Source organism: Bombyx mandarina, chromosome 08 (assembly GCF_030267445.1).
Source record: "Bombyx mandarina strain Sakado chromosome 08, ASM3026744v2".
Taxonomy (NCBI): Eukaryota; Metazoa; Arthropoda; class Insecta; order Lepidoptera; family Bombycidae; genus Bombyx; species Bombyx mandarina.
Window position 1 is genome coordinate 11,363,644 of NC_143215.1, and position 15,520 is coordinate 11,379,163.

The 15,520-nt window shown below is 39.1% G+C and overlaps 1 protein-coding gene across 1 annotated transcript in view; it reads right to left on the reverse strand.

The window, feature by feature from the left end:
- The window catches only part of LOC114251314 (uncharacterized), a 138,935-nt gene extending 131,218 nt beyond the window's left edge, over positions 1–7,717 (reverse strand). The window contains exon 1 of the mRNA XM_028185528.2: positions 7,531–7,717. The gene's annotated coding sequence lies outside the window, so the exon portion shown is untranslated. The remainder of the gene's footprint in view (positions 1–7,530) is intronic.
- Positions 7,718–15,520: the final 7,803 nt, after the last annotated feature.

The window sequence follows — 15,520 nt, forward strand, 5'->3', positions numbered from 1 at the left end:
GGCATTCGTGAAATTTATATTTTTGGCCTTAAGGGCCAGGCAAACTCGATCCCAAGCTGCCTTCTCCTGAAGGATAACCGGGGGAGGGGTCTGGGTTTTATTTTGAGCCACCGGACGCGGCGACGGAGTGGCACGGGCTGGGGGCGCAACGGGAGTCTGAGGGCGGGGGCGCGACGCGTTCACGGCTTTGCTAATTTTAGCGGCCGCGGGAGCTCGAGACTCCGCGGCACGCTTCTTACCCTTCTGTACCAGGGTGAATCCATCCGTCGATGAGGCGGGGGCGAGGTCGACCTCCATGTCCGAGTCAGAGTCGGAGCACGAGGAGGCGGGTGCAGGCGACCTACGAGCAAGTGTAGGTGCTTTAGAGGGCGCGACGGAGGCCGCGGATGATCGCTCAGCTGAAACGATGGTCACGGCGGACGACGCAGCAGCTTTTCTCGCCAGTATAGGCGACACGGGAGCGGCAGGCACGACAGAGGCTGCGGTGCTCAATGCAGAAGCTCTGCACGCAGGTACAGGCGACGCAGGAGCAGCGAGCGCGGCGGAGTCCTCGAGAGGGCTCGCAGTGTGATTGGCCTTGAAGGCCAGAAACTCTGAGGCGAGCTGTGGGTGGCGAAGTCGGAGGAATTCCGCGAATACAGCGTCCATGATCGCTGAGTACCCAGGTGGGGCGGCCCCGGGTCTTGAAAACACTCGCCTTGCGGCGAGGCCCCAACTTCTCGGACCTGAGCGGTTCTATTGAACACAGGTGGCAATGCGGCGCGATTACTACAGGACAAAGAAAAAGCACAACAAAACAGAAATTACAAAAAGAAACAAAACAAATAAATACTTGCAGGAAAACACTTTGTCGGCAAATGTTCCACGAACACAAAAATAACTAAAACAAAACAAATAAAAGCTTCCAGGAAACACACTTGGTCGGCAGATGTATCACGAACACAGGCCGCGCGAACAATGGCCGGGCTAACAAAAGCCGGGCGAACAAAGACCGGGCGATCGAGTGGACGATGAGCACGTCCGCACGTGACGGGTGCCTCTATCGGAATGAATTATAATACTGTTTGACAATAGAACCATAATAATGTTTAAACTTATATTTCAATTAATTATAGCCGAATTTCGACTACTGCGGGGCCACTAGTTTTACTAAATATACCAATTACACTTCAAACAGCACACACTTAAAACACAATTTAATTTAGCGCGAATATTTTTCGGCTGCTGTTATTATAGATAGAAAAAATTAGCAACATATTTCACCGAGCCGAACTTTACGACCAACGCTACATTAACGAGTGTTCCTAAAATTCGCAAGGTTAAAACGTGATTAAAATTTTACAAAAATATACACAATTATCGAGTTGATTTACTGTCTTAATATAAGCCTGGTGGATAAACAAAGTGTATTAATACAATAGTTTATTTATTATTTTGTATTTACACATACTATGTACTATCTAAGGTTTTACTTCAAACATTAAAAATACGACATTTATTTTTTCAAGCCTTGTATCATCTATACTAATATTATAAAGAAGATTTTTTTATTGTTTGTATTGAATAGGCTCCGAAACTATTGAACCGATTTGAAAAAATCTTTCACTGCTTGGAAGCTACACTATCCCCGAGTGACATAGGCTATATTATTATTATTTTTTTAAATTAGGGATCCTTATTAAAACTCCAATAATGTTACGAAAATTAGAATAAGAATAATATAAAAAAAAGGATAAAAACAAATATTATTTAAATGAAAATAAAAGTTCATTAAAATCATTATTATTATTCAACTACCTTTATAATTTTCTATTTTTAGAAACCTGGCGCAAACATAAGGGTTAATGTGGGTGTATTATAATTTTTAATTTTGAAATTTTTGTTAATGACCCGAGCGAAGCCGGAGCGGGCCGCTAGTGCATAATATTTTGGCGGGAAGTAATAAAACAATCAATGCGTTAACGTTAATAATATCTGAACGAAACTGTAAATAAATATGAATCACCTTCAGTTAAATTTTGAGACGTTTAAAGAGACTGAAAGCATAGAGTAAAAACCTAAAAACAGCAGAGAGACAGATAGCTTAAGACCACAAGCTTTGTGACGTAAATTTTTGCAGATTTTATTACTTCCAAATTCAGCAAATTTCAGGGACGCTTTGAGTTTTAAGTAAGTCTATGGAATCATATATTAGATTAATATAATCTACCCGTTTATTAATCTATAAGATATTTCTATATAAGATAGGTATATCTATAAATAAATTAAAAATAAGTAAAAAAGTAAATAGTGAGACGAAATAGAGATGAGTAATGACAATTTACAAATCAAAACTAATTTAGCCTCCCGAGATGAAGAGAAGGGCAGGTAGCGACTTGATTGTGCCCACACCATTGTTGACGTTCATGAAAGACAGTAACCATTTACAGCAACACACTAAGCTACAGCTACAGCTAAGCTATATGCTCGTCTGCTTACAGAGACAATAAGAAATACTCCAAGCACCAGCCATCGTTCTCGTCGAATCCGAGAGAGTTACACGCTATTCCAATTCAGTGCTAAATTTAGCGAATCACTAATATTATTTAGTATTAGCAAGTCCTCCTAGGTTGAGCCCCGTGAGCACACCTGTCAGTCCATTCGTAGTTGGAATACTAGCCTGTTAGACTAACGAAAGGGTAGGGAAAAATCAATAAATAAAAAAAACTTCAAGAACCGCTTAGCTTCAGATGAACTTGTTTGCCCTTCTTAGAAAATAACAACAATTTGGACTATTTTGATGCTCTAAGCAAAGAGGTGTCTGAAGCTAAAAAATCACTTACTTTATATCACGTTTGATAAGAAATGCAATATCAAAATACAAAAAAACTTATTGTTACAAATTTCTACAAAACGTATAAGATAAAATGATTGTACCCTTTAAACCTTTCAAGTTAATAAAATTGTAGAACTTGAAAATATCAGGAGCACTTCCAATGGCAGCGTTCGATATTTTTTATTCTAAGAAGGCTATAAAATTACAAAACTTAAAGTAAATTGAGTGTCGATTAATTACGTGTCACGGCAAGACGCCCACGAATATTGTGTTCTTGACAGCCTAGACTTTTTTTTGTTATATAAAAAGGAAAAATGTCTGAAGTTTCCCAGCCAATGTTTCAACTAAGATATTTTTCCAGCATCGGAAAGCTATTAGATATTGATGTCAAGGAACGATAAGTAGTGCCTCAGTGTTAAAGTTACACAAAGTAGCTTTCCTAATAAACGAAAACTCGAAAGCTTCCAGTGGAATACGTATTTAACACTCACGAATGACCTCCACGGTGAAGGAATAATATTGTGCAGTAAATATCTCACCCGCAGAAGCTATAATTTGGTTACTTACTGGTGATAGGACTAAGCCTTGTTGAGTTAAGGTTAAGTGGGTATCTGATCACTTAGATATCACAAAGGGCATGCCGCTTTCTTTCATTTACCTTGAGTCATGAGGTTGGAGACAATTGTATTATGTAACGGCTGCCCCACCCTTCGGAGCAGAATGCACGGCCAGTAAGCCGGAAAAAGAAAATTTTGGTACCAAACCATGCAGACTTATAAAGGACCCTACCATCAATAATAGTAGCATTATATTAATAAAATAAACCTATAAAAGTAGACAGACCGGCTTATTTCAGAGTAGCAGTATCTCAGAGATGTCAACCCTATATTACTGATGTACATCCACGCCCTCAAGCCTCTGGTCTCTCTCTCTCTCTCTCTCTCTCTCCTCTTACTGGCCTCGAGAAAACTAGATAAATAAATTTACAAATCTCAGACAATGTTGCACGTAAGCTATGTACTATGTATATTGAAATAAAACTCATTTTTCTTTTATATCTCTGAATTTACTTCTGACGCTAATCAAAAAACGCAATGAGAATCTTGTCTCACATTACGTAAAGCTTACTTCGTCCGTTTCTTTTAAGACAGTAATATTATTAAAATCATCACTGTCACTTAAATTAATAACAGGAGAGTTTGTCAACAAATTACTGTCATCAATGTAACGTAAGACGTCTTAAGGATAGTTGGTTTCAATTAAAATCAAGTAATTGTCGTAATTACCATTGTTACGCGTACATTTATTACTGGTGGTGAAGATTAGGATGGAATTGTGGGAATCGTGTAACCAATTACCCTGTAATATAAAGTAACATTCGTATGATTACCTTTTTTCGTTGGAAAACGTACGTACATATGTACATGCGTCTTTGCGTAGGTTTATCGTTGAGTATTTCACTAGATCTCTGACTTCTTACAATATTTGAACGAAGACTGGTGAATATGATTAATGCTAATTATACAGAAGTGTCTGTATTTTAATGGGTATTACTAACGGAGTATTCAGGACTGATTGAAGTGACAATGCCAAGAGTCAAATCCTTTGTCAGTTACAAAGACAGTTACAGTGCACAAAGAATTAATATGGCGTCATTACAATACAAATATGCGCGACACAAATTTGTTTTTATTTACTAGTTTTTTATTTTATTTTCATTGCTTAGATGGGGGAAATCTCACATTTGGCGACTTATTGGTGACTTAAATGACGCCACCCAACCTCAACCGCCAATGTAGCTTTCGTCACTTACCCACTTTGCCTCTTAGAATAATTACAAGAACAATGATTCAAAAATATTCAGTGAAATTTCGGCAGTACAACTACAAACACGAACAAGGGCCGATCATAAAGAATTCAAGAATTTCCACAATTCGGAGCGACCATTGTTTTCGAGTTTGCCTAGAGAAAACATTGCGTGGTCAATGACCGGCGCAAACATAACTAAACTGTTGCAGTTTACTTTCAACGAGTCGTTAACAGTGAAAGTCTATTTTTGCGACGTTCTTAAAAAACTATCTCACTAGCGTGGTATGGACATGTGATGCGTAGAGAGAAGATGCATGTGACTAGAATATGTATGGAAATGGTAGTGCAAGGTAGAGGGGGAAGAGGTCGATCAAAGAAGACATGGGGTGTGTGAATGATGATATGAGAGAGAAAAGAGTGAATAGAAGAGAATGGAACAGAAAAATTAGCTGTGCCAACCCTACCTAGTGGGATAAGGTGGAGAAGAAAAAGAAGAAGTTAAAAAACTATCTCAAATATTTATATCCCTCATTTTTCGTAATTATCGTTCGAAATAGATTCCAATAGAATTGGTTTCCGTTGCAAATATAGGTACTCGTATATTTGAACTACCAATGACATCTCTGATCAAATCAAATTGGTATTTATAGACAATATTAAAGTGTAAGTGCGTTGAAAGAAAGTCATTATTTCCCTTTGGGCTAAAATGCTTCTTTTTTCCCTACCTATGCTGATAGCCTTGAAAGGCTATTTCAGCTTCGCCCTAACGTGTAGGTGAGCTCACGGGGCTCAAACCGGAATGTTGTTAACACTGACCCTAGACCTAGCAAGAGCAGTGCTTCGCAGAATCTACCACCGAATCGGAAACGCGACCCACTGAGAAGATCCAGCGAGAAACTCAGTGAGCCGTGTCTATGGGTTAATTCGCTCGTCGAGCTCTTCGTCGCAAGCGACGGGTTCGACGAGGACGCTGGCCGGTGTTTGTTGTACCTAAAAGCACCGTTAATGGATCGGGAGGATCCGTAATCACGTGAAAATGCTTCACAGCACGTACTTGCCTCTCAATGTATTCTTCTAACAGTAGCTTTAATACGAATTAGGGAATTACGCAGAAAAACAGATAACAGCATACTACATACAAATAACACAAAGTATTAAACTAGAGAAAGTCTATTTCTCATAACCGTATCTTAAATGCATCAGCCGGAATATTGTCATAAAGATCTTTTGACATTAATTTTTGTTTGTTTTTTATTGCATTGATGTGTCGACGAGCTCACAGCCCACCTGGTGTTAAGTGGTTACTGGAGCCCATAGACATCTACAACGTAAATGCGCCACCCACCTCAAGATATAAGTTCTAAGGTCTCAGTATAGTTACAACGGCTACCCCACCCTTCGAACCGAAACGCATTACTGCTTCATGGCGGAAACAGGCGGGGTGGTGGTACCTACCCGTGCGGACTCCCAAGAAGTCCTACCACCAGTGATTACGCAAATTATAATTTTGCGGGTTTGGTTTTTATTACACGATGTTATTCCTTCACCGTGGAAGTCAATCGTGAACATTTGTTGAGTAGGTACGTATTTCATTAGAAAAATTGGTACCCGCCTGCGGGATTCGAACACCGGTGCATCGCTACATACGAATGCACCGGACGTCTTATCCTTTAGGCCACGACGACTTCAAACCCACCTTGAGATATGAGTTCTAAGGACTAAATATAGTTACAACGGTTACCCCACCCTTTCAAACCGAAATGCATTACTGCTTCACGACTGAAATAGTGTGCAGCAGGGTGGTGGTACCTACCCGTGCGGCCTCACAAGTGGTCCTACCACCAGTAAATTTTACAAATTAAATCAGTATTTGAGATAACTATACTTTAAATGAATTTAGTGCAGTCTAGATGCACGAACTCGCTCACCATACAGCCTCCGTCAAACTCTCAATTAGAGTAATGCCTATCCAATACGAAACGAGCGGTTCATTTCCGTCAGTTATAGATTTATTTTTTATTTTTTATTGCTTAGATGGGTGGACGAGCTCACAGCCCATCTGATGTTAAGTGGTTACTGGAGCCCATAGACATCCACAACGTAAATGCGCCACCCACCTTGAGATACAAGTTCTAAGGTCTCAAGTATAGTAACGACGGCTGCCCCACCCTTCAAACCGAAACGCATTACTGCTTCACGGCAGAAATAGGCAGGGTGGTGGTACCCACCCGCGCGGACTCACAAGAGGTCCTACCACCAGTAAAAATGAAGTACTCATCCATGCGGACTCACAATATCTCCTATTAACATTAGTTCCTACTCTCTACTAAACAGTACAAAACAGATACTTTACCCACGTACGGACGATGCTAAAATGATGTTAGTGACAAGGGTTACAAGGGTTACATACCCGTATCTTCTAATCAAATAATATCTGAGCAGTGTAAGTTTCTCTGATTTTAACCAGTTCCATTTTTCAGATTTAATTGTAAACAAAATCACATAGATATACATAAATTAATATACATATACATATAAACAAAACCATGTATATAAAACAATGGAATAACAAAATAAATATAGCACTTGAAACTTCAAATTATCTTCAAAATTAAGTTATAAATATAGTTCTCTTGCTGTAGTTACTAGTATACAACCCATAACTTAATCTACATAGGTTCGAGGTACCGTAGTTCGAAAAAGCTACGGTAAAGTTGTATTACTCATAATACACTGATATTCAAATTCCATGACATAACAATATGTGTGGTTTTTTTTTATTTCATTCATTACGGCTATTAATATGAAACGTGTACCAAAATTAAAATGGATATATTTTAACATTAATATAAATAATTCTTAAACTTCTTTTAATATAATTGAATTATTAATGTTAAAGAAATTACCTTTAATCGAATTTCAGTTGAACTTCGAAACACAAAATGCGCACCGCAATTTATTCACAATAGTAGTACAAAAGTATAGTTTGAATTCACTCGCGTATTCGCGGCTCGGTCGTGAAGGCGGGCGGGACGTCCGCCCACCAAGAAAAACTATCAAAGACTGAGCGACTAGGCAGCAATATGCCCTCATCGTACTAGCATTTCGAACTCAATTATTTGTCGTAATATGTAACAATAAATATCGTGTGCTTATCCGGATGAGTTCAAGGCAGTTAAACTAGTTAATATTTTTAGCTTTGGAAACGTCATCGACTAAAATTTCGCGGTAGTTCTTAATGAGTCGTCGTAATGTTGACAATTTTTTTCTGGAATGTTATTATTACATGTTTCGTGTATTCCTAACATAATTTAATGTTTAAAAGCTGTTAATTTTACTAAAGTTAGTCATTTTTCGGTTAGATATTTTTGTATTAGTGCAAGTAAGTTTGAAGTCGTCGTGGCCTAAGCGAAGTCATCGTGGCCTAAGGGATAAGACGTCTGGTGCATTCGTGTTGAGCGATGCACCGATGTTCGAATCTCTGGCGGATACCATTTTTTCTAATGAAATACGTACTCAACAAATGTTCACGATTGACTTCCACGGTGAAGGAATAACATCGTGTAATAAAAATGAAACCCGCAAAATTATAATTTGCGTAATTACTGGTGGTAGGACCTCTTGTGAGTCCGCGCGGGTAGGTACCACCGCCCTGCCTATTTCTGCCGTAAAGCAGTAATGCGTTTCGGTTTGAAGGGTGGGGCAGCCGTTGTAACTATACTTGAGACCTTAGAACTTATATCTCAAGTTGGGTGGCGCATTTACGTCGTAGATGTCTATGGGCTCCAGTAACCACTTAACACCAGGTGGGCTGTGAGCTCGTCCACCCATCTAGCAATAAAAAAAAGTAAACATAAGGCAGAGAGCTGGTAATAACTAATTATGTTTCAAATTATATATTTGGCTAATAGTTTGAAAAGATGCTTAAATGTGGTACAAACTACTCGGGTGATTAAAACTTCTGCAAGAAAAAGTCCTCCCCATTTTCCCCCCTAACTCATACCTATAATACAAGTGACTAGAAGTCCACACGAATTGATACCACTGCCTAATTTATTTGTTACTAGCTGACCCGGCAAACTTCGTAGTGCCTCATTCGATAAATAAAAGATCTAAACTTTATTTAATTCCGAGCATTTTCATATTTATCTACCTTTGCATGATGCAACACATGCATACTTACATGAACAAATACATACACACAGAACATATATTATATTGGCAAATATACAAATATGAACAATGTAATAATAATTTTGCTTATTTGTAAAACATAAATAAGAATAAGCAATAGTAGCAAAGTATGTATATTTTAATCTTTAAAAATCGTCATTTCTGAACGCATTCCATGAATATGTCTTTTTTGTCAAAACATTGATCAACCTTCAGTTGTATGACATAATTTTCGACTACAACAATTTATGGCACAACAAATTGTTTTAAACTGTAATAGAATTGTTGAATCTTATTGTTTAATGCCCTTCATTCCAACGGCAAACCTACTGGTAAGTTACCTATTTTGAATATTGTATTTAACGGAATGGCAAACTCCCCAGAGGACGCAGTCCTAGGAGATGGTCGGACCAAATACGATCTTCTCTGGACATCAACTTCCACAATGCCCTTCACAAAGCTAAGGATCGTAGAAGATGGAGGGAAATCGTACGAGAGAAACTGATGCAGTGGGGGAGTCACGACCCTCAGTAATGAGGAAAACGACGCGAGGAGGAGGAGAATTTAACGGCATAAACCAAAAAAATTATTCATGCGATTTTTTCTTTGTTACAAGAAATATATTCTGCTCTTTAATATAACTTAAGTATATAATTAACAGAATAATGTAATGTGTGCAAGGGTCGTCTGTCGCGGCATACCTATGTACCAAGAAAAAACAAGAGAAAAAGTGTGCATTCATTTAATTCAAAGCTAATGAAAACAACAGGCAAGAAAGTATCGTATGAGATTAGTTAGCCAATCAAAATAGCATTAGCAATCTTACCTCTATCTACATCCCCACCAATATAATATATATAGTTGGGTATCGAGGTCTCTAAGCCAAGTCTTATATTCTGTTTTATGAAAAATGATATACAGCGAAATGAGATGAAATTGATTATTTTGAGACTTTAATCAAATGGGATGAAATGAAACTAGATGAAATTGTAAGAAATAAATTCTCAGTGAGATAGTAGTTATTTAATGAGACTTTTTCGGTGTGCGTCTTTCAAAGAACCCGAAAAGCTATGTCCAGGACCTTTGTTTCTCCTGCCCACATTTGTGCAATTTTACAAATGCTGGACCATCATTTGTTCTGTTTTCACGTGTGGGAGTCCCACTCTAAGATAGTTTCAGTTAATTTGATGTGGTTGGCAAAATTAAGCCTAATATAGGCATGACGGATTTTTTCTTTTGGCCTTTGAGTATGCTTATTATAAACCCTGTAGGCAGCCACCCCCCCCTCCCCTCTCCCCACCTCAGCATTGAAGAAACCGGAACAAGGAGAAGAAAATCTGGAGATTACAGTCATTATGATCGAATTAAGATCGATCACTTAATCAGATTGGGTGATAACTAGAAAAAAGTGCTTGCTGCTCTTCAATAAACAACACAAAATAAATAACAACAACAATCTTGGTATTTAAGTAAAAGCAATATAAAAAATATCCACATAGATTCGAAGTTTTCAGCGCGAATAAAAACGAAACACTATTTCACATTTGGACCTTCCATCACCACCCAGAGCGGGACGAATACAAAATGAGCCGCAATTAAGCCGCGATTTCACTACGACTCCGAATTTTCAATATTTTTTTTTTTTTATATTGCCCTTGTAGGCAGACGAGCCTATGGCCCACCATAGTGAGTGGTTACCGTCGCCCATTTACTTCAGCAATGCCAGGGGCAGAGCCAAGCCGCTGCCTACCGCTTAATACTCTCCACAAGCCTCGTTTGAAGAAGGACATGTCATAGCGCTCGGGAAACACCGTGGAGGGGAGCTCATTCCATAGCCGGATGGTACGTGGCAAAAAAGATCTCTGGAAACGCACTGTGTAAGACCGCAGTGGCTCCAGGTAGTATGGATGAACTCTACTCCGGTGACGGGCGGTGCGATGGTAAAAACGAGATGCCAGTATCATCTCGAACAATTCCTCAGAGCACTGCGAACTACAATAATTGTATTATTGTTGTAGGTTTTATATTTATTTATGGTTATTGGACAGATGATGCTTATGCTCAGCGGCTAACGAAAGTACATTGACCCCATTATCATAAGTCTACGGACATCCTTTACATGATATTTAAAAGGAAATTCTAAGAATAAGACAACATTTACACTGTTTTGGTTAAAGTACAGTATGAAATCATTTGGGTCCATTTCATTAGCAATAACAAAAATAATGCTAACGGATTCCGCTGCAAAGAAATATCTTCAAGATAAAAAGAGCAACCGGTTGACGGTGTATCGCGTCCCGACCCGGCAGGCTGGTCCTGGTCCTTCGGGGTATTCCAGGACACCAGCGGCACCGTCTGGGCGGTCTGACGGGCTGCCGTTCCGAGAAACATTTTGGAGCCTTCCATTCGCTTCGAAGACTCCGTCGGCCGGGCGTCCTTGGAGCGAGCTGCGCCGTCTTGTTGTTTGACCGCGGTAATCCCCTTACCTCATCCGGGTTCTGACCTCGGAGGGGATCGGATGCAGGGGAGTCGTTTAGTGGGTAGAGTCCTAAAAACATCCTTGGGCCCGCGGTTCGCAGTCACGGACTGGTTCCACATACCACACGCGCCCCCTAGGCGCGGAGACTTCGTAGGAGGAATGACACCCGGCCTTTAAAAAAAAAACCGATGTGTGATTATTTATTGCGAAAAAATTCCACTGCGGTTCAAAACAATGATCTTAAAAAAGTTTAAGATCTTATAAATATAAGGCTCGTAAACCAAATTTTTAAGCCAAAATGTTGTCTTTCATTTTATATATTTACGAGAATAAAGCTGATTGTGTGTTCTAATCATAGTGAAAACGCAGTTTATGTTTACGTAAAAACAAAACAATTATTTCATAGCCGTCAATGCTATCGACATTCAAGATATATTTAGTAGTATCCATACCTTTTTCGGATGAGCTGCACATCATAAAAAGTAAAAATGATGAATAAAAATGAAACCAATAAAACCTGCCATTACGGCGACTGTATCATAAATTTCCTCTCAGTTAAGTGAGACAGCGGGTTGTGTGTTTTTCCTTAAGTCGTCCTTTACAAAATAGGAAGTTTCACAGAACCTCGTGATTTTCGGCCTGTTAGTAATTGCATTGACAATTTCGATTCTGACCAAGCTCGAGCCGCATGCGTCATCAACGCCAGTCCGGCTAGTTTCTGTCACTCGTGAAAAACAACCCGGGTATAAATTTCAAACCAACAAAGAGTGCACAAAACTCACGAAATCGTTCATCCTCTTCTAACATTCGCTTAAAATAAAGACAGAAATGCTTTCAAGACAATCGCAGGAAAAAGCCTGTAATTACGCTCAATCTAATGTAATAATAAATAAAAATGCTCATTCATCATCCAGTCCTCAAGAACCTTAAGTATATGGGTCGTAAGCATCAATTTCGAGAGAAATCTAATAAGCGGAAGTGCAATCGAAAGCAGGTCACGTGGTCGATCGCTAACAAGATGGCTTTGATCTCAATAAATCTGTCACGTAATATCCAATATCCTTGTCTTTCCAAAATACCGACCATCGATGAAAATGGAGGAAAACAGCTAAAACGTGCGAGAGGAACAATATTATGTCCAATCAAAACACAATACATAGAGGACCATAATCAGCCAGAACATAATTAGGCATAATATTTATCACCATTTGACAATTGGTCTAGTTGAACGTCCGTTCGAAGCATTCGAATTAATGCGAATATGCTTCGGAATTAGTCCCAGAGGCAGATACCATTGTTTCTACATAAATACACCAAGATCTCGCGGCAGGCCCAAGAAACGCTGGTTGGCATTGCCAAAGGCGGATATGGAAGAGAATAACCTTATCCAGAAGCGTGCCAAAAACCGGGAAAAGTGGAGGACCTTAATAGGAAAGCGGACCCTGGTACTAAGCCGGGAAAAAGTTAGGAGGAAGAAAAAATAATTATTAGAAGAAGAAAAGATAATTACGCAAAACATGTTCACGGAAAATTCCACAATCAAATGTCGCACACATAACAAAAGATAAACCTGCAACTTAGGGATGTGCATTAAGCCGATAGTAAGTCGTGGTGTGAATGCGTTCGGGTAGATACTACCGTCCAGCCTATTTCTGCAGCCAAGTAAACGTACATATCACTACGAAGATTAAACGCAGCGTTTATACTATACAATTGAGACTGTGTTTGTTCGTCCATCACGCGACCATAATAAGGAAACCATCCCATGCTACGCTTTACTGGATGTGACTGCCACAAAGAACTTTTCCTGCATCGCCCGTCTTTTCTAGAATAATAGCGCCGTATATAACTAACATTTATTTTTTTGTGTCTTACAGAAGTCTCTTGATGGATTGTTCTACGTGTATTGTCGGCATAACTTTCAAATAAGTACTAATATTAAACAATGTGCTACATTTGCAACTGCTTCGCTTGGACTCTAGACCTTATACAAAGGTTCGTGTAAAAGAGTAAAATTTTTCATTTATGTAAGCACAGAAAACCAAAAAGATAATATAAAACACGTGTGGCACTCGGGGACTGCCGCGGTCAAGCAATTGCATAGCATTTTTAATCAACTTATGCAATGCATAGCATTTTTAATCAACTTATGCAATTATAATTAGACAATAATAATTTAATATTAAACATTAGCAAAATCAAAACATTAACTGTCCCCTTCACACTCATAAACTAGACAGCGCGAGAGAGAGATGGGCAGACTTTTCATGATGCGCATGCAGTGTGACGTCACGCCGCGCACTTATTCACAAACACTACACAAGCGCAACGTGTGAATGTGTTGAACGCGAGCTACATGGTAGGCGGAGTGGGGGGGGGGGGTGTAAGGTTTTATTTTAGTTACGGAATTTTTTGATTCGGTCGAAGCGCTCAAAGCCCGCGATAAAAGTATGCAATAGCTTAAGAATACATTAATGTTTATTTCTTAACGCAAAACTTTTCGAGCTGACCCGTGAGAGAAGTATTATATGTAATTTTAGAGTGATGAGAGTGTGTATATGAGTTACAGAGAATCGTATAACCAACTAAACATATCAAAGTAGTACTCTGTCAAGAAAGTACCGGGAAAAGATCAGTTATACACTAAATGTAAGTTATTCATCAAAACATTTATCACTCAAATTTTTTTAAAGTAAAGCTTATCATACCTTACTAACGTATACGCCTATCGTACTTACGGATTACTAAAAAGACACAAAATTATATCTACTTTTACTGTTTAATCTTGCATATATTATTTTCATCTTATTATTTCCGACGTTTCAAATACTTTAGAACTTCTATAGTCACGGATAACTGAAAAACAAAAAAAAATCGAAAATCGAAAGAAAATCATCTAACTACTACTGCATCACCCTTTTTTTGGTTTGGAAATATAGCTGACTCGAGGACCTCTCTAGCTTCGCCGGGACGGGTAGGCGAACTCAAAAGCTTAGCCAGAGAGGAAGATTTGCTAAGATTTGCTAAGATTTGCCAAGCACCTAAAAAGGAGACCTGACCGTCACGGGCAGCTGCTTCATGAATGCATTTACCACCGGATCGGAATCGCGACCCGCTGAGAACATCCGGCGAGCAAATTAACTCACAGACACAGCCCACTGAATTTCTCGCCCGATTTTCTCAGTGGGTCGCGTTTCCGATCCAGTGGTAGATTCGACGAAGCACTGCTCTTTTTGTTAGCAACGTCGTCAAGTTTGAACCCCGTGAGCTGACCTACTCAATAGGCTACGCTGGCATAGCCTCTCAAGGCTACAAGATTAGGTAGGAAAAAAATATGGAGAGTACCGTGATGCCTGATCCCGGCGTTAAATCTAGAAGATTCACAATATAGTGTAAGGAATCGGGTGGATCCGGAAAGAAGTATCTAGGCTGGGGCTAAATTACCTAATTTAATGTGGGTAAACAAGAAACACACAAAAAGAATAGATAACGATTATGTTATTACCAATAGAAATCAATAAGCCTCGTTTAGACACGCTGTAATCAGATAGAGGTCAAAGTTTTGAGACTGAGCCAATTGGTTAGGTTACAATTCCTTTAATTTACTACTAAAGTTAGAACGACTTTGTGACAGTATTATTTAAAGCGATGTTTACTTATGATATCATAATTCAATAAACCTAAAAAAGGAAGTCGTCGTAATCTTATTCTACAAACAGACATTACTAAAAATATTTAGGCATCCCGCCTACATATTTCCTTAACTACTAAAATACTGTTGCTTTTGAGATGTGGAAGTCCGACGATGTAATAGTACGCCTTAAAAAATCTACCCACTCAATAGGGATATGGAAATGTATTTCTTATTTCGCTTTATGCCTATTTTGATAGGCCTCTGTGAAAAATATAAAAAATGGAAGAGTTATTTGAATTTAATGCTATCTCTCTCGCGCACCTTTTACACTTTAAGGGTGATAACGTTGCTAAAATATGTCTTTTATTTTATTTTATGACCCACAGTGTGTCTTTATCGTCTATTATTATAGACAGTGGTTTCATTCATAATGCTATCGATGCACGTGGGCGGCGCCCGCCGCGCCGTCTCTATGAATTGATATATGTGTATACATATATTTTATTGTCCTTGTATGGATCTCCATACGGTCCGCCTGATGGTGAGTGGCTATCATTGCCCATGGACTTCAGCAATGCCAGAGGCAGAACCAGGCCGCTACCTACCAAAA